The sequence below is a fragment of the Haemaphysalis longicornis genome, unplaced genomic scaffold (assembly GCF_048455015.1).
Source record: "Haemaphysalis longicornis isolate Haplotype H1 unplaced genomic scaffold, Haemaphysalis longicornis Haplotype H1 scaffold_10, whole genome shotgun sequence".
In the NCBI taxonomy this organism is placed as follows: Eukaryota; Metazoa; Arthropoda; class Arachnida; order Ixodida; family Ixodidae; genus Haemaphysalis; species Haemaphysalis longicornis.
The window spans coordinates 122406548-122427568 of NW_027526204.1; the positions used below are offsets into that span (position 1 = coordinate 122406548).

At 44.4% G+C, this 21021-nt stretch overlaps 1 protein-coding gene and 1 pseudogene across 2 annotated transcripts in view; one reads left to right on the forward strand and one right to left on the reverse strand.

Moving 5' to 3' along the window:
* The window catches only part of LOC144159201 (calcium-activated chloride channel regulator 2-like), a 70396-nt gene that overhangs the window by 23912 nt on the left and 25463 nt on the right, over positions 1 to 21021 (reverse strand). The window lies entirely within an intron of this gene.
* On the forward strand, positions 1043 to 2497 carry LOC144159202 (uncharacterized; annotated as a pseudogene).

A 21021-nucleotide genomic window follows, 5' to 3' on the forward strand; every position in this document is an offset into this window, starting at 1 on the left:
AGGACCGAGCCGGGACCACGAACGGGAGCCGCCGCTTTAATGGGACAGGATGGAACACAATATACAATAATGATGATAGTAGTGCACGCTCCGTTCGAGCGCACGGTCTCTTCTTCTTCCTCCTCGCTACTATTTCCAACAGGCACCACGCGGAGTAACATCCGTCTGCGGTGATGAAGAATATCTGCAACCTCCGTTGCCTTTCTTAAGTTGTACCTGAGTAGAGTAGTTGATAAACATGTTCGCGTAGGAGTTTCTGGGACATAAGCTTGGAGGGAGGAGGAAGTAAAATGCACGACACACTCTAAAAATTTTAGTCCCTGTGCCGTACTTTGCAACCCTTCGGCTGCTTTTTGTTACGGTGATAAATGTTTCGAAGTGATCGGAATAACGCAATGGAATACTACAACCGCCTGTGTACGTGCGCGCATAACGTTTCCACAACACGACCAAGCTCGACACTGGCGCAAACGAGTGGCCAGTTAAGCAATATATAAACCGACGTCGGTTCGGAACGCGCTTACGTGCTCACTCTGACAGATTTTGAGGTGATTATTTAGCCATTCGCTCACATATCTTAGATTCCCAGATGTACCAAGACGTCGTCGCCGCGTACGGGTGGGGACATGGTCGTTCTCTATTCGCGTGATCTATGGGCATGCTCGGAAGCGCAAAAGTCCCTCCCTGTTCCTTCCATCAGCTTTCCCAGCGTGAGCGGAGTGCAGGATTCATAATCAACATGACAAAAAAACGGCCCAAACGGGACGCCGAAAGTCAGATTGCCCGTCCCAGAGCGATGCTGCCGCCCAGAATATAGCAGTAGCAGCTGAGGCGCGCCACCGGATGTTCTTGCAGACGTCACCGAGAAGCGAGGGCACCAGGGGCAGTCACGCTCGCGCGGTGCGAGGAGGTGGACGAAAAGAGGTATAACTGCGGCGCGTGTGAAAATGCGAAGTTTTCATTTGCAATGACTCCAGGAATACTTATCGCTTTAACAAATTCTTGAAGGAGGCCATTAAGTGGGCACGGCGGCAACACCAAGATGCAGTCGTCCAACCCATTTCTCTTCTTCATTCAGGCCCTGCTTGGATTGATGTCCGTATCAAGCGAATTACCGGCGCTATATGCGCAATGCCAGCTGTCCACGACGCGCTTCCGCGCAGCAACGGATCCTGAAGGAATCTCAGCAACGATGACGTTCACGGATCATTTCTGCATGCCTGGCGGCGCTACTGTGTCGTCGGGTGGGCGGTTAAGCGCATGGGCAGTACCACCGTGGGACAACAGTATAAAAGAAGATCTTCAGCGACCTCCTGGCAGTGGGCACGGCGGCAACGCCAAGATGGAGTCGTCCAACCCATTTCTCTTCTTCATTCAGGTGAGGAAGAGTTACGGAAGATGTTTTAGAAGTAGCAACCTTTGCCTTGTTATGCTGCCGTGCCCACGGTCACTGTATGAAATGTTTCAGTGTGTGATTGTTTCCCTGGGGTTCCTTTTGCTTTTGGGAGGGGATGTTGAAGAAAACCCTGGTCCTGACTTGGAGACGCTCGCCAAGCAATTTAGCGATATCGCTGCCGATATTCTAGAAATAAAAAACGCCCAAACCAACCAAAGGCTAAGCGTGATAGACAAAAAACTGGAAAAGATTCGCGGTTTTGAAAAACAGGTTTCAGACTGCGTGAAAAAAATAGCTAGTCTAGAGGACAACCTTCAAGCCGTTACAAAAAAAACTTGATGAACTGGAAAACAGGAGCCATAGGTCTAACCTCATCATTTATGGCGTAGAGGAGAAGCCAAACGAGTCCCCAGAAACATTGCTAAGTGTAGTATCGAAGGAAATATTTGAGGGTATACTAAAAGTAAATACCGGGGATATAGAAAAGATTCACCGCTTAGGAAAACAGTCTACTGAAGATGTTAATAAGATCAGGCCTATTATTTTGAAATTCTCGAATAACCAGGACAAAACGAAAATATTCAAAAACTGCTCAAAACTGAAAGGTTCCGGTTACTCAATTAGTGACGACTTCTCCAGTACCATGCGAGATGTTAGGAAGAAACTCTGGGATAGAACAAAAGAAAATCGAGACAAAGGTGAAAGGTGATGCTGGTTCATGATAAAGTGAGCATTAATGGGAAACTCTATGGCTGGGACAACAATCGCGGTGATCTTGTTGCTCTGTCAAAAAACGAAAATCGTCCGCTTACGGAAGGTCGGGTCACCAGAAGCCGACGCCGCTGACGTTACTTAACGTTAATGCGCGAAGTCTTGTGAACAAAGCCGACCAGTTTGAGGCCATTTTGATCGCGAATCAGCCAGACATCGTCACTGTCACAGAAACTTGGTTGCACAAAGAAATATTGGACCGCGAAATTGTTCCGCCCAACTACGTGATTGTTCGCAAAGATAGAGAGCACAGAGGTGGGGGCGTTGCCATTGTTGTACGACAAGGCATAAGCTTTACAGTCATGCCAGAGGGAGGTTCCCGTTTGAACCCATTCCCATTTCACCCTTCCCGCTTGTTCCGTCCCGTTTCAACCCGGCGCAAAACGACCTTCCCGTTTCGCCCTTTCCCACTTGGCCCGTTCCCGTTTGAACCCGTTCCCATTTCAACCTTCCCGTTTGTTCCTTCCCATTTCAACCCGGGGCGAAAGATCCTTCCCGTTTCGTATATTCCAATTTAGCCCGTTCCCCGAATAACGTACCCAGTTTATGAAACGTTATAAAAACATTTTTATATTGTTTTTCATTTATTTCCGTTTGTTCACAGCCACTGCGATAGCATGCTCAGTACATCCAGAGTCCTTGACCACTTTTAAAACCTGGGCTTCACTTATTGAATCTAGAGACAACGACATTGGTAACAATTCGTCATACCAATTAAAAAATCTTTTAAATTAACAAACAAATCTTTTAAATTAACAAACCAAAAAATAATAAAATCAAAAAGCCCAGAAAAGCGCCGCGGAAGCACAAATAAAAAATCGCAAAAACGCGCTCACTTTGAAAGAAATCGTATTTGGCGGACTAACACATTTCATCGTTATATTAGCGCAAGTGTACATGTCGAAAAGAAACAGATGAAAACTATAAAAGATAAAAAGGCGTATAAAAATAAAGTAACCCTATGTATCTGGATACATATGCCACATCTGGCTATAAAAAATCGTAGTCCTGAGAAGCGGTGAGAATTATATACTATACTTCACGTTTTATTGATTCTGTTTATTCCCGTCACTCTAGCGTACTCAATTTGCATAATAGGGCAAACCTTCAAAAACTTAAGCAGCGCAGGGTCGTCTCTAGCCGAAATTTTCTTTACTACAGAAACTTAAAATTGTCGTGGGGATACTACCTCCAAGGGCCTTTCATATGTTCACCGAGAAGACATCATAGTAAGACTGGTAGGCAGCCAATCAGCTGAATTACTATTCGAAAGTTCTCTTTGTTTCCTCGTGGAATTTCTTACTGGAATAAGTTAACTGAACGAACAGTGAACACGGTATCGTTAGAAGAATTTTCCCCGCGTATTGTAAATATGTGCTCTGGTTGAATCGTCGTATTTTAAAATTGGAAAGCATTACGAATGCATATCCTTGTTCAGACCCCTTTGCGTCTATTACATATTTATGTCTTTTACTTATTTGTGTGGGGCGTTTTTAAACTACGCCAACCAATACTGATGTGTTTTTATGTTCACTCCTGCATGAGCCCGACCAGGCCGTAAAGTATCGGTAAATAATAAAAATATCTGCCCATTACTCACGTAGGAAAGGCATTAGTAGCCAATTCTCAGATTTCTGCACATGTTTTTGCCTTTTTTAAAGTCTCGCCTAAAGAAATCTTTGATCTATAGATCTCTCGAACCCGAAGATAAAGCTACACTCCAAACAATGAGCATAAGAGCGGCTGATAAATAAATTTCAGCCGCACGTACGAACACAAACTGCAAAAAAAATCCAATGCGTGCATTCCTCAAGATATTGGGTATCTTTATAGTACACTTTCGCCGCTACAAATTTTGTGTCAAGAGGGCAGTATCGGCCTAAGGCATTCGTAAACTTTTATCGGCCAGAAATATCGGTCGATTCCGGAAAATTTGGTGCATACAAGTTTTTAGTGCATGACCCGTTGCTTGTAAGCACATTTTGGGGAACAGTTTCGAAGACGGTAACACATATTTTCAGAAATTCAAATGGAACGATGCGGGTTCAAATGAGAAGGGCGCTTTGGGAGCGGGTTGTAACGGGAAGGGCGTTTTGGGAATGGGCTGAAACAGGAAGCGCCCAAACGGGAAGGTCGTTTCGGGAACGGGCGCAGACGGGACGGGTCAAGCGGGAAGGGCGTTTCGGGAATGGGTTCAAACGGGAAGGGGTCAAACGGGAATGGGTTCTTTCGGGCTACACCCATGCCAGATGTTCCGGACGTCGAAGTGGTCTGGTGTAAGGTTTCCCTAAATGGTGTCACTGTATCCATAGGTCCAGTATACAGACCCCCGCATGCGCAAATGGCATATCTGGAATCTTTATTTGACTACATGCACAACCATGTGACCGGTGGCGCAGTAATCATGGCTGGGGACTTCAATCTGCCCGATGTAAATTGGGAATGTCTGAGTACAGGAACAGCTATGAATGACCTTTTAAGCGATTTCATATTGTCATTTAATCTCACACAACTTGTTGCCACGCCAACCCGTGAACAACGGGAATCTAGTTCTTTACTAGATCTCATCTTTGTTAGTGATCATTTCCCATCAAAGAATATCTTAACAGAAACTCTGGCGGGGTTATCTGATCATAAAATCGTTTCATGCTGCCTGCCTGTGCCATGCTCTGCTCGCATGCGAGGGCCGGTTAAGTCTGTCCCGGCGTTTCACAAGGCCGATGACGCTGCAGTTATGACGTATTTAGAGCATGAATTCCACGACTTCTTCAATATGTGTGCTGATGAGTCCTTGGTGATTGATGAAATTTGGGCGAAATTTAAAGCTAATATTGCTCATTGTATGACCAATTTTGTTCCGCAGGTTGCAAAAGTAACAAAAAACACAACCCTTGGATCACACGTGACATTATTCATACTAAACGTAAAATAAAAAGACTAAGAAAATCAAAGAAATCAAGCTCAGTCTATGCGTTCCAAGAAAAAATAACTTGTCACGGTCATTGAAGGTAAAAATCCGCAGTTCCAAAGAAAACTTCTGCAGCATAACACTAAGTAAGTTTATAAGAGAGTCGCCCCAGAAGTTCTGGCAATATCTTGGTTCAAAAAACAACCCCCCTACTGTCGTTTCAGCGGAGGAGGAATTAATTAAAGCTAACTCATTTAACACTTACTTCCAGTCTGTCTTCACAGCTGACAATGGTAAAAATACGCCCCTTCTGTTTCAGGATAAAAACTTAAGTACTTTAAGCTTGCCTCAATTGTCTGAGCCGGGTTTGCTATCACTTTATTGAACATTGATGGTAAAAAAGGTTGTGGACCCGACGGGATTCCCAATGCATTTTTAAAGCGTTACGCTGAATCAGTGTGTAAATACCTTTTTCTTATATTTTCCAAATCGCTTAAAGATTGCCAGGTTCCATCGGAATGGAAAATTGCAAAAATTCTTTCCATCCACAAAAGTGGTGACTCGTCTTGTCTGTCTAATTACAGACCAATTTCTATTACGTGTACTTCCTGCAAAATGCTTGAGCATATTATTCTAAAGTCCCTTACTGAATACGTGGAAGAAAATGCTATTCTCCATTCCAATCAACACGGTTTTTGTCGCGGCCTATCTACTATCACACAACTGGTTGAGACCTTGCATGACCTTGCCAATGGCATTAACGATCAATCGCAGATTGACGTAGTCTTTCTAGATCTGTCAAAAGCTCTTGACCACGTTTCCTATCCCAAACTGATCCAAAAGCTTACCAGTATACTGGGCAACAGACCTATGACCAAGTGGATAGAAATCTACTTGACCGACCGCTACCAATTTGTTCAATATGGTGCACATGTGTCCGAAATGGTTTCAGTATTATCAGGAGTGCCCCAGGGTTCTGTTTTAGGCCCCATGTTGTTTCTTCTTTTTATTAATGACATCGCTGACGTAGCCGAAGTAAATATCAGATTGTTCGCAGACGATCGTATCATCTACCAGCGAATAGACAGCTACCAGGATCAGTTAAAACTAGATGAGCCGCTAAAAAAGGTCGGAACATGGTGTCGAGAGTGGCAAATGGAAATAAATACTGAGAAAACTGTCGCCATGTCAATAACAAAGAAAAAAACGAAGGCAAATTTTTCGTATTCGCTGGGAAATGTCCCACTTCGCAACGTCGCTGTCGGCAAATATCTCGGCATCTTGATATCGTCCGACCTAAATTGGACTTCGCATGTCGAACATATTACAAAGAAGGCTCTCAGCAAGTTATTTTTTCTTAAGCGAACCCTTCGACATTCGACACCCCAAACAAAGCTTCTAGCGTATACCATGCTTATCCGTCCAATCCTCGAATATGCGAGTGTGGCCTGGTTCCCTTGCACAAGCAAACATGTAGCCGCACTTGAAAGAGTACAACGTAAAGCAGTTCGTTTTATCTATAACCATTATAGGCGTACTGATTCGCCTACTGCTCTTTTGAAAAGAGCGGATCTGCCCACCCTGGCGAGCCACGCCAAGCTTCATAGTCTGAGATTTTTGATCTAATGCTACACAACTCTTTGAAAATAAATCCAGCTAGTAATGTAAGGCTAACTGTAAGCGACAAACACGAAATAAGCATTGCCACACACTTGATTAGTATCCCTTCAAGAACAATGTTTTTGGCCACTCTTTTTTTCCACGAGCCATACGCGCTTGGAATGCCCTGCACCCCACTGTGTTGACACAGCCGACAGTTGACAAATTTGTTATTCGTGCGAGTGAATCTGTACTGACTTTTGTGTAGCCGTAATTTCCTGAGTTGACGATGTTGCAAGTTTTAACTCTGTCTGTGCAATTACATTTTGTATTTGTTTTTATTTCCTTGCCCCAGCAATTCAACCGATGTTTATATTCATGACGACTCTTTGCCTATCACTACGCCGAATTTTGCACTACGTCCGAGATATATGCTTGAAATCCCAAGTGCTTGAAACATGTATTTTTAGTCTGTGTATTGTTTGTTTTTACAATGTGACACCACTACTGTAATAATCCCATCACGGGATTGACAGTATTCTGAAAATAAAATAAATAAAATAAGTTAATAGGCTATTCATTTGCATGAAAATGTAAACAGCTATGTATCGGCAAAACCCCTTTCAGGACCCCTTTAAGGCTGCGTGCGTGCGTGCGTGCGTGCGTGCGTGCGTGCGTGCGTGCGTGGGTGGCTAAACATTACTCTTTGTGGCCGCAGGTTTTTGTTTAATAATTTTAGCTCATTGCTACAAAGGTTAATTTTTCGTGGCCCATTGAGGCCCGCTGCAACTGGGCCAAAAGCATTCAACTTAAGTATAATAATGAACTAACAAGCAAATCCGGCCATAGAAAGGAATGCTTTTCTCCCATGGAAAACATTTTGCAGTGGATTGTACCGTCAAGTTGGCAAAGTGAACATTTATAAAAGAAACCTACATTATGAATTTGTTTTTCACACCGACCTGACAGAGAAAAGCAGACACGAAAAGCAGTACTAGAATGTAACGCAAAGAAACGCTCCCGCTTTTACCTCCGAACCCATTTGAACAGTACTGAAACGAATCCGGAAGAATTAGCCCAAAACTACCATTCCCAAATTAGAGCATCCCGTACAGCGCAACAATCCGAGGGGTGCCAAGTGCTCCTCACCAAAGCACGGACTGACGATATAGTGGCACGATGGACCCAATCCAAAAACGTGCGAATTCCGCCTTACACGCTCCTTTGCCAATAAGGACAGAGAACCGCCCATCTCTGGCCATCTACTCTGGTCTTGCCCGGAACTGGAAGATATCCGATACAAGCACAAACCTCCGCGAGTACGAAGCCTAAACGAATGGCTCTACCCAAAGGGCAAAGTGGAAGACACGCTGCTCACGATGTACGCATTCGCCAAAGAAACACACCTCGTGGAAGGGACCTAAAAATGTGGACTATCTTCCCTTCCTTTCCCCACGTCTTTCCCTCTCCGACCACAGCAGATTCCTTGTGAAATAAATTTATTCATTGATTCATTCTCGGCCCATAAACCCCAGTTTCATAGCCCGCAGTTTCTTTCTTGAGGGAAACAACAGCAAAAGCTATACGTGGTCAACGCGGTGCTGTCTTGTGCTCCACTCCCGTCTCCGATCTGTGACGGGCCGCACCCCGTCTCCAAATAATGCATCCGAGGACAGCCTCTTCGGCTGGCAGGCAACGTTTCTCGAGAGCACAGAGCCTGCCCGTCCGGCATCTTATGTGGCCTCAGATGTCGCCACACGCACACGCGCGCACGCACATCCACACACGAACACACACGTGCACACACCCGCAAGCGCGCACGCAGATATTTTTGTTCAATCAGGCAAGGAATGCTTCCGCATTGAAAACTGGTTGGTCTTCTGCGCTTTCCAGGTACCTATAGTTTGAACGGCGTTTTATCTATACACGGAAGCATTAGCAGTTGCTCGAAGTCGAAAACTGCCCGGCGTCGGCGTCAGCCTCGACCTGTCCAGTATGGGAGGTGGCGTTTAGAAGGATTTCATCCTCCCCACCTTCTACCTGCGAGCAGACAGGCTGGAAGGAAGGAACGGCTGTAAAGACCCAATTGCCATAGGGAAACACGGCGATAGCAACTTGCCAGTGACACTTGAGCGACAGGTGACAGCGACTATAGGTGAGTGAATTTTCAAGCAGCGGTAGTGTTCGCTTGTACTCCAAGGCTACAGAATGGTAGCACAAAGGGAGAGAAGGTATTAAAAAATGCTATCTAATTTTCCTTCGCATCAAACCAGTTGATCGTATCAAGCCAGTCGATCGTATTCATTGTATCCCATATAAATATATGTGTAGAAAACCTCGGGATAAAAACCTCGGGATGTCGTCAACCAAACACATTCCGGCTTTTTAGGGGCGATGCACCTTATGGTTATAGTACCTAGAATATACTGGCTGGTGTGTGGAGCGCGCGCATTCTGTACGGGAGAGGGTGGCCCCGCCGGCGATGACTGCGCGCAGAAGCTGTAAGGGGCGCTGTTTGCCGAGAGGGTGCATGAAAGCCGCCAAGCTCCTCTGTCGCGTGCTTTGGTCGGCGGCGTGTGAGCACTGCCGAAGTACACAGGTAGTCCTTTTTCAGAAATTGTTCGCACATCCTTACAGTAAATAAGCTACCAATCGTCTGGCTATTTTGTGATTTCATCCAGAAACCCAAATTTAAGCTCTCCTAAGGCAGTATATGGTATATGCCGACTGAGCGCGAAATTTAATTTGAATGGTTAACTGTTTATTAAAAGATTCTCAACCTTCGGGGAGCTAAATCATTTAGAAAAAGTGACGGTTACAGAAAATGAGATGGATACCGAACTCTCACAAAAATATTTCAATAATAATTCACAGTTCACTTTTAAACAGGTAACACAATTACATTTTTGCAGGCAATATCTACATTTATAACAGAAAAACCACATTCATATTGCATACGGCTCTTTTGCTGTTAAGTTTTAGTGAATAAATAAACCAAATTTTCTATACCTTACGCGCGTTTCGCCCAAATACAACCTTGAAATGGAGCATGTGTACGTATTTGATTTCTCTTTTTATTCGTGTTTTAAGAAAAGATAAAATGTTCTCACGTTTTTACAAGCGTTTCCGTTTCTTTCGCTAGTTTGTTGATATCCTCACCATTGACGCTTTCAAGAAACTCCGTACCCACGCTGAGCAGCGACAAATCGCTGAGGCAGCTGTCAATCACCACTGATCAAACCGGTTTTTGATCGATTTCAGCTTGCTGAATGACCTTCGCCAGTGAAATTCGTTACCCACAAGCACAAAAAAAAATGCAGCAGCAACATAAACATCTGGGAATGAACCTTCAAAGTTTTCACGAATTAGAGAAGTTTCTCCATGTCCATCACAGAAAAGCAGCCTTCGTTGCTCGCATATGAAAAAAAAACTGCCCAAGCTTATCGGGAAATACGTGCCAGCCAGACTACACGGATACTTCTTGCAGTGCCCAGTGCCTGCAGGCTCCTCGGAGCTGGGGAAAAGCAGTTCCAATCTTTAATAATAGCAATAAACTGCGAAGTGCCTGAACAAGGAAGGAATAGGTCAAAGGCAGCGACAAAAACACCTCAAGTTGCACCGCTGCCTGTAGTATGAAGTGTGTAGTTCTCGTTTGACTCCTTTCTTGAGTAGTTCTCGTTTGACTCCTTTCTTGAGTACCTGATTTGTTTGCTCGGAGATATCTACACTTTTTTTTTAATATTACCGTTGTTTGCCTTGCAGTTAGTAGTTGAGCGCGTTTTTTTCTGCGTAGAACTGTGTATATGTAGGCGTAGACAAATACTGATTTTTGTTTATTATTCGATAACGGAGAGTTCTTTCAATTGGGCTGTTTTCTTTTTTCTTTTTTTTTTTTTGCAACAACGTTTCTCATACTCCCTAGTTGCTTTATAATTTTTTTTTCTTATTCGCCTATTTGTAAGAACTATTTGCTCTGTTCGATTGCATGCATAGACAAGTGTACTGAAATTTACGTTGCTGAGTGTTCAGGGGGCTGAGGACCTCCATAAGGCCATCTGTGCTTTTAGACCCAGTGTCCTCTCGCTCAGATAATAATGGTTTTTTAATGATCAATTTTCAATTATTCTGTGAAGTGTTCTGCAAATAAAGTACTTCGTTTCATGTCAGCAGTAAATTTATTGCATATTTGGACAGATTTTTGTGTTCATATTTTTTGGTCTGGTCATTTTTATAGTTTCCAGATTCCCCTAGATCTAACTCGTACACTTGCCAGTGGGCCGACTCATTGAGACAGAGCACTTAGACAGTGGTGTAAAAAAAGTCTGACAGAAAAAGCTTGTTTTTTAGGATGCAAAAAAACAGGTTAAACAGTTGGCCTGTTTTGGCATACACCAGCCTCTACATCCTGCATTGAACACAGTGCTTCAGTTCTTAACATCACACTGAGCTATCTGGTGAGTAGGTTAGTTGAATCACGAGGAAACTTTTAGGATCGGTAAACGTATAATAAATCGTGATTTATATTGTTGGTCAGCCCCTTCATGAAAAACAATTTAAAGCAGCAGATATAACAATGTTTTTAATTTTCTGCCTTCTGAAGCACAATAGCTGCTTTGAGATTTCAAACGCCAATATTAATGTTATTACGACAGGAGTTTTAAAGCCTAATGCATGTTCTGTGTAAATATTTAATGCCGTAATAGGTGAAGTGTAGGTTGTTAATTATATCTTCGGTAAAGACCACCTTTTGGAGACATTTACAAATATCAATGTATATTTAAAACAAATCGAAGGTGTCGCTTAATTTAAATGTCGCTGCCATAATGTTTTATATTTCATACTTGCCATTGCTATTTTGTTTTCACTTCATCTCTGGCCGAATGCAGGCTGTGTGGTAAGGGGTTTCAAACTTTCTGATATTTCTGCTCTCAGAAGCAAAGTAAATAAAAAATAGGTTGGGCGGGCGGGCGGGCGGGAGCAGGCGACGAGGTTTACGACACAAATTTATCTACTTCGGTATTGTAAAACGCGTGCATTGTAAACGCAGTTGCGTAGTTTTTATATAGCATGGTGTTTTGTTACGAACGCTCCAAATACACGGAAAAGTAAACGCTCGCTTCGCGCTGCCCGGCAAACTGGAAGCTTCGCAGCGCTTGGGGAGCGCGCGGAACGCTGCGCGAACGGCGCGCAGATTCACGGCTGTCCTTAACCGCACGCCTCGCGCGGATAATATTTAAAACTGTCCGCATGCCTCGCGCGGATAACTTAAATTTGTCCGCACGCCTCGCACGGATAACTTAAAATCGTCCGCACGCCTTGAGCCCGAATGCAGCTCCGTGTGCCAAGTTTCTTCTTTGTGTGTTATTATGGACGCCCCAGTTTCTTCCGCTCTCAACTTGGATGCTATCCGCCTGTTACGTTGTCGTGGCCGGTTACTTAAAGCGAGTGCAGTGCCGGTCTGCTAACGCTCGGCTGCACGTTGCGTGCAATCCTGAGCCAGCTCACGGGTGAATCCGGCGTGCCAAGCCCTCGTCGGACGACGAGAAACGGCGGCCACGACGACTCCGATCCATCTCCTGAAGAATCGAGGACGAAGTTTGCCATCGTTCGTTCTGCACTTCCTCTCCCACAAGTCGTGTTGCCATCAGCAATAACATGCAGCAATGTGCCAGAGATCGCCACACGAACAAATGCCGTGCTGTGATATGGTGAATACAGTGAGGTGAAGATGATTGTGTGCATCGGGGCGTATAGCTCGACGTACTACCACATTCGGCTTGTGATTGCGGTGACGACGTAGTACATGGTAAATGCGCGAATGAGGTGTGGTCGAGTGCAGGGTGTGTTCTCTGTGCTATCGCCCTTTATGTCGCACGGGCAGCGACTTTGATCAGCGGGAAGCGCAAAGGGGCCATGCAGAAACGCAGGTTTGGTTCACTCAAAAGATTGCCTCGTTAGATACATACTGATACCATTCTTCACGTAAACTTCACTCAAATAAGCTATATAAATATGAAAAAGGGGAATGGCCATGCGACCCACAAGCTCATTTCACGCAACACAAGCCATGATGTCATACACACCAGCACTGGGATTGGCTGAGGCCGGCAAAAGCAAACGCAAACTAGGCAGAGATAAGTTTGGGGAACAAGCTATTTGCGCTTAAATTTAGGGCACATTCTTTTTACAGGAGTAAGAATGGTGGGATAAACAGTGGAAGTTACGAAAGAACATTTAAACGTATAAGTACCGATGCGTACTGCTGTTTGTACTGCGCGCACTGTGCTTGTTTTAGCTGCACAGCACTGCGGCTCTTCGTGGTTGTCTCAGACAACATTGGCCGATTGGTGTAAGCGACGGCGTATTACGGGCCTTATTTGTCGAGCGAGCACCATGTGTCACGGAACAATTATTTTCTCCCTTAACAAAAACAAGCTAGGTACAAATATGGTCAAACACAAAACAAAGGCAGAAAACGGCCCGCTACAGTATGCTGGCGCTATCTAGGTTGGCTAACAGTAAACAAGTCTCCGCTTCACACCAAGTTTAGCTTGAAGACCCGCTCTTATGATGCCATAGAATACGTCGTTAAAACTCACAATTTGGTGGGACAATCAACATTTCAACTTAAATTGATTAATTTCGCAGTGAACAAACCATCGCTTGCTTCTGTACAAGCACTGGGGGCACTATAAAACATGAAATCTTTCGAATAAAATAAACTTGTATCATGTCGTCATGGCCCCTTTAAAGCATGTAAAGTGAGGTACTATATCTGCACTTCACGCGGCGTATCGCCTCAGCAAGTGGTGAGCCAATCTGAAGTGCACCTCCTGCAGCTGCGACTGCCCTACCTGGACTGATTACACCCAGTAATGGCACAGGATGACGGTATTAACAGATAAGCCATCCGCACTGTCACAGTGCTTTGGTGTCCGTCTATTTCCTTGTGCAGGAACACACCCAGCTCAGCATTATCACGGACTTTGTAAATGAGAGCAAAAAAGAGCGAAGTTCCTCCAGTTGCGAGTGGCCTTGCTGCTATATTCGTTTTCACGGCGAGCCTCCTCTGACCGTCTCGCCTTCCCTTGTGGTGTTATACAGCCATTGCTACTATTTCTCAGGCCCGCTTTGCGTTGCACACAGAAGCAGCCATTCCACTCAGAGGAGGGTGAATCACCTCCGCAAGCCTCACTCATCCAGGTGTCATGTCACCTGTACTCGTTCTGTTCCACCTGTACAACACCTGTACAACACAAGATAACGTGTGTGCTAGTTCAATCAACATAGTGAAGCACTTGAAGTAACAGGATGATGCTTTGAGTCGGCCCGCGTTTCCATGGTCGTGTTCAAGATCTCTATACAGTAGTTGCAAGAGCACAGGCTGAATTTTTGTAACCGCTTTGCCGACCACATTTTCCCTTCGCCTTATGTGAATCCTTGCCAAGTAACTGTCATCAGGTCCTGTTGCCTTATGTAGCTCAGAAATATTTGCCCTCTAATGTCCTGCTACATCGGCTCCCTGCGTTGCAGTGTTTCCATCAGGAGGAAGCTTCTCCCAGACAAAGGCAGTCTAGACTGGCCGACCTATGGCTGGGGGAGGGTGCTGATCCTCCACTGTGGGAGCAAGACCATTCTTGGCAGTGTGTGCAGTGACAGTAGTCTATTGATTGTTGGCCTGTGTGAGGGACTGCTGATAGCACTGCATATACTACTGCACCGTTCCCGCTATCATTACTCTTCACTGCCCTTTCATTTACCGCCATTTCTACCCTTTTGCTGCTCACGTCCTTCTTAGTTTCTTTTAGGTCTCCCTGTTTTTACACTAAAAGGAAACCTGGGCAGGAAGAAAAAAATGGGTAGGGGGAGTAGAAAAAACTTGGAAGCCAAATAGTGGTCAACAGAAGTCGTTATACGACAATGGTAGGGGTTTTCAATTATCAGTCCTGGACTCTCTACGAACTCCCCAAGAGGCAATCTGACATTGTTTGCTCCATGTATTCCTGTGGTGTGGAGAATCTTGTGACTACCCGTGGACAACAGGTGAAATGTCACTGTAAAGACTCAGTATATGGCTCAGGAATTAAGTCAACTTAGTGTATATAGATGAGACTGAATATTTGTCACTGTGAAAATCTTGCATATTCTTCACACTTGGTCCCATGTTAGCTCCTTCTGCACTGGCAGGCTTACTGAAACGAGGTATGAATTCGCTGCCTCTGGCAGGTTCCAGTGTACCATTTTTGATCGAATAGCCTGCTGAAAGATACTGAACATTTTCCAATATCAACTTCAGGTTAGTTATAGTGCAGGGGGCAGTTTGTCATTCATGCAAAAGCCAGAATGTTTTCATGGCTAAAGCTATTGCTACATGATAAATCCAGCATGTGTAACACGAGTTGTTAGGCCAGCGGCCGTCCTTATGTTTCTTCCCCTCTCTTTGCTTCGTTTGCACCGATTTCATCCAAAAAACACCCTCTAACTGTATGCACAGCTTCACCTAAAAGCAGGCCATAAACTACAGTTCAGGCTAAAAGCAACCACCCTGAGTTAAGATCTATGGGGGAAAAGGTGTGATCCACAAAAAAGAATTTGAAAACGACAATAGGCTGTTAAAATACTTTATTGTGCTCAACTTCTTGCATAAAAAAGTTAGTAGCGAATGAAAGCAAATTTCAGAGATTAGTAATATCTTCAGCATTTCTTTCAGCAAAGTTTTACTAAGGCTGCTCTCATTTCACAAGCTGACATCGCAAGCACGGTGAGTTGGGTAACAGCACTGCCTCGACATTAAAATTGTATAATGTAAGATGTTTCAACTGTGGCGATTCCTGCACTAAATAAAATGCAACAATCATGCGCTTAACATTCGCATATCACTCCACATCACTACCGCTCCTTTTGCATAATACCACTAAAAACTACTGCATTCTAATTGTACTTGACATGTATGAAAACAACCTCTGGGCACCTATCTCTGGCACCGATGTCACCTATTTCCCTTTTCATTACAAAATTATGAACAAGGTAATGGTCCTGTTTTGCAGCCTGGAACAAAATTTTGTGTTTACTTTTTTCTTTGTGCTGAGTGAAGAGTGGGCGTTACTAAGGCACCAGCCCTGTTCTCATCTTTCTTGCCCCTGTGAAGAATAAAGGCGATTTAAGGTCACAGGGTAAGCCCTATACTTCCCATGCATTTTTGGCCATTTGGAGTTACATTTATCTCGGCATCTACTGAAGGCATCTACAGGATGCGTACATGATTTGCTTTCAAATTTGGGGCTGTTTTAACTGTACCAGAATTACTAGGTACCAGACTAAAGTTACAATTTTTATGATTTTTTTGTCAGTATCTAAATTTTGGCTTACTTTACATATTAAACATTTTGTGACAAGAAAAGCATTGGGTGCGTATTTTCATTTCTGCACAGCAGATTTCACAACATGTAGATGACAGGAAAAAAGAATCAGCCGGTTCTCCTGGAAGATACAGGCAATAATGGTACCTACGTGAAAAACAGTTTTGAGATAATTGAGTTTAAAATACGAAATGAGGAGAAAAACTACTTTTTTGCCACAAACACCACTCAAGTCATTTATTTAGTAAGCACCAGCTTCGTAATCACCGTCGAAATCATGTTTTCGCTTTACAGCCAGTCGTCTGTCCTGCGTTGCCTATTTAGTCGGCTGTTGTGCAGCTGTGTTCACAAAGTATCTTTGTGAACAGGGTCAACCTCTTAGCCACCTGTTGGTGCTGTTGCGCACAGGGTTCAATCCGAATTATTTCGAATGTTGGCTCTTGTGATGCTATTACCGCTGAATAAAAGAGCAGCCCCCTATGTTGCAATCTTGAGAGGGTGAAGCCCAACAAAGACATTTTTCGTGCGCGGCTTTGAAGCACAAATGCGGTAAAAACATGATGCACAGCGTCTTTGGATTGCCTTGGCTGAAACATCAGCTATGCAATGGCTGCCAGTCAACTTCTTAATATAGCTCATTTCAGACTAGCGTTTTGATGTGGAGCTCGGAGTTTCTTGATAGAAAATTACAATAAACACAGAGCACATTCTAAAATCGGACATGGTCACTTTCTATTTGCTCACGGAAAACTGTTTTTTGGCCAGAAATACAACCTTGAAAAATGTGCATACAACTTTGGATATGTGCATAAGGAGGTGAACTTTCTTAATTGCAAAGACAAAAAAGTCACCTTTTTAAACAAATTCGGCTTACCCTTTGCCTTTAAAGGACTACTGACATTAAATTTCCAATTTGAGCAACTATACAAATAGCTTCTTGTGTATGTAATCTTTCTTGAAACAATCAATCCTTGCACGTATTCAAAAGGCGAGAGAGACACTTTAATATAAGCGTCATCTGATGTACGCCATGGTCACCAAGAGAGATGGAGGGGGCTCTGTAATGTGAACTGGTGAGGTCAGCCTTGCTAGTGACAAGGCTTGCTAGGCCACATGGGCTTGCAATGCCAGACTACAATGAGTGGTGAATGTTGGAAATTAGGGGTACAGCAGGGAGAACACAAACAAGAAACAATAAAAACGAGAAACAAGGGAATGCTGCTAGCAGAGTCCGTACGTAAAAAGTACATTTGAAAAGAAAATCATTAATGTAAACTCTGAATCAAAACACAAAGTAAACGGTGCAAAAAAAGGGAAAAACACCAACCCAAGAAAAAGAAATTGATAAACACCACAGCATGATAGAGTACGTATCTTGAGACACTTGCACTACCTATGGTCTAAAGAGATATGTCCAGTTCAGCCTCGTACGAAGAAGCGAACATTGTGAATAACTACTCTTTTAATAGGTGTGCCGTTTCATGCACGCATAATATAAAAGATTAATGGATACATCCTCTCGGGAAAGAACTCTCAAAGGCACACTGTGATGACTATGATATAATTCCCCTTCTCAAGAGTGAATGTATACACTGGCGGCACTGGTTGGAATTAGCATTGAAGTGCTTGCTTTTGGCTCTAGCTCGTTCATTTCCATATAGAGTACATTGACCTACACATGATGCACAAACGGAGAATTGTTGGCTAGGGGTCAACACATACCACATTATGTGATAAAATGTACAACAGTGACAGTGTGTTGATTCTGCACAACAGAAAAAAAACAGCGTAGCTGGAACAACGACAGAGAAAAATGTGACACACCCAGCACTCGTGTGATGAAATACTTGCCAGTGCCCTCTTTGGCATCATAGCCGACCTTGAGTTGTGTACAATTTTGTTGAGAAGCTTTGTATATCCAAGGCCACATATTGCACATGTGCTAGTGCCAGTAGGCAGTGTTCTCCAGCCCGCACCCCACCCTGTGCTGGGAAGCCGCATCTATAGTCCGAAATGCACAAACCCCTTTCCTTCTTGCCCACCCCGTGTCCACTATATAAATGGGATCCTCCTGCCCTACTTGCCCTACACCCAACTGCCCTTGGCACCCCATCAGTATGACCCCTTTATGGGAGTGCCATCCACCATACCTGCCACCACACCAAAGCTACCACATCACTTCCTGTGAAGACTGGCTGAACGCGGATCAGATAATGGACGAGAAGTCGATGCAAGAACGTCTGGCAGCGCACTGCCTTTGGGTTAGTGAGGGACTCTGAGAGATTTGCGGACTGGCCGTCTCCTAATGAAGATTAAAAGACGGCCAGCCAGCCTGGACTAGGGCTGCCTAGATAGTACACTTTTTTTCTCTCTCTCTCTAGCCATGAATACCACATTTATAATGCTTTAACGCGCTCATAACCGCAGAGCATACAATGTGCCGCTACTCAGAAAGAATGTGGCAATGCTGTGTGTTGTTGAAATGAATCAGAATCGCTTCATACAACAGCAGTTTTCATGAACGCAAGTTCTTTAAAATGGAGCGCTTGTAATGTTAAACCAAACTTTAAGACTGACTTTTCGTACGCAGTGTTTTCGAAGGGTCTTTGGCACCTCACCTCATCTAGCATAGCTAGGACATCAGGGGGCGAGCTAGTTGGTAAACCATAATGCTCACAATAAAAATAACGGGCAGATTAAATGACAGCAAACAGCGCTTCTCTGTTCTCCTTTTCCATTAGTTGTTTTTACTTTGTGCTGTGAGCATTATTCTGCGTACCCTCGTGTTGTTTTCAAAACCAATACATTTTATAAGCACTTGATTGGGTATCGCTTTGGCCCTGTGCCTGTTCCTCTATCCCAAAAGTTAACACGCGCAGTAGCGCAAGCACCCGCAGAACACTACTAAGAACCCAAGGTCTGATGACGTTGTTTAACTGCACAGAATATACCACACACGAACGCTCAGGTTATCACTGCCCTGCGATTATCGCGTTTTTTCCCCATCAATGTTACGCCGGTAGCAGCTACGTTGAAAGAAAGAACCTCGGGCGCGAAACAAACGCCAAGGCGATCGTAGCTGAGTAGAGCAACCGTACACTGGTCGCAACGGCTGCCTGCAACAATCCCAACAAACATCGCACTTAGCCGCCGAATGCGCCGACATGAAGGGCGATAGCACAGAGAACGCGCCCTGCACTCGACCACACCTAATTCGCGCATTTACCATGTACTACGCCGTGACGGCAATCACAAGCCGAATGTGGCAGTACGTCGATCTCTACGCCCCGATGAACACAATCATCTTCACCTCGCTGTATTCGCCATATCACAGCACGGCATTTGTTCATGTGGTGATCTCAGGCACATTGTTGCATGTCATTGCTGATGACAACGCGACTTGTAGGAGAGGAAGTGCAGAACGAACGATGGCAAACTTTGTCCTCGATTCTTCAGGAGATGGATCGGTGTCGTCGTGGTCGCCGTTTCTCGTCGCTACGCATGCGCATCCTCCTCCCGCTCCTCTCCTCTCTTTGTCTCATCTCCTCTCCTCTCCGGCATTCGTCCTCGGGTGTAGCCCGAAACAACCCATTCCCGTTTGAACCCGTCCCGCTTGAACCCACTCTCGAAACGCCCTTCCCGTTTGGCCCCTCCCGTGTGCGCCCGTTCCCAAAACGCCCTTCCCGTTTGACCGCTTTCTATTTCAACCCGTTCCCAAAACACCCTTCCCGTTTCAACCCGCTCCCAAAACGACCGCCTCAAATAGTTCAGATAACTTTCTGAGCTCGCAGTGCGCTTTTAGCCTCGAAAATTGCGCTCGGCAAGGTAGTGTAGGTTATTGAGTAAGTACTACAAGATATTTTACTCATTTCTTGTCTAATTATTTAGCGCGGAAGCAAATTCAATTTCACCTTGACTCTAACTCTACTCGGTAGATGGCGCCACCGACACAGTTTCTTTTTATAGCTCTACAGGCGATGGCTACAGTATTCTCAAAACAACTACAGTTATTGTGAACTACAGCAACAAAATTACGCGTGATTTGGTCTGAAATTAACATATTAGATGTCTCTACTTGCGCCGCGGCGGCCGGAATACGCAAACCGCAAACCGTGTACTAACCTGTAATAGGCAGTTTTAGCATATCGTTACCGTGTTTACGTTACCGTTTACCGTGTTTGCGGGAGTAGACTGCGCAGCGCGAGAGTTACCGCGAACGGTAACTTACCGGCACAGGCTTCACCGTCGCCAGCGCTTCTGGTAACACGGTAAACGGTAACGCAAACACGGTAACGATATGCTAAAACTGCCTAATAAGCCTTACCTGTAACACGGTAAGCGGTGGCGCAAACACGGTAACGATATGCTAAAACTCTATATTATCGATGGATAACTACCTAAATGTTTGCTTTTGCTTTTCCATGTACTGCGTGCCCGCCTGTATATATATTAGGCAGTTTTAGAATATCGTTACGGTGTTTGCGTAACCGTTTACCGTGTTACCGGAACCCGCTGGCGACGGTGAAGCCTGTGCCGGCAAGTTACCGTTCGCGGTAACTCTCGCGCTGTGCACTCACACGGTAAACGGTAACGCAAATACGGTACCGATATGCTAAAACTGCCTATTATTCGTAAAAGGTACACGCAAGAGAATACAGCTTGGTGTGTTCTTAACGCCTGTATGAAAAATTTGTGCGAACCATTTCCTCCAAGCAAAAATTTCAGCTTTAGACTTCAATGGCCATTTTTTTACAGTTATGTGCATATAAAGTTACCCTTGGCCACACATTAAAATGGACCGTACCACTGGCTTGGTCCATAATAGTTACCGCGTTCATAAAATACGTTTTTTTCTGTATTTATTTATATTTCGCGATATCTTTTTCCTGCGTAGAAATAAAACAGCAGCCCTGTACTACCCCTAATAAATTAATAGTTGCATTTGTTAAAACACCCAACTTCATTTTCGGCAAGAGGTCCGGACACTA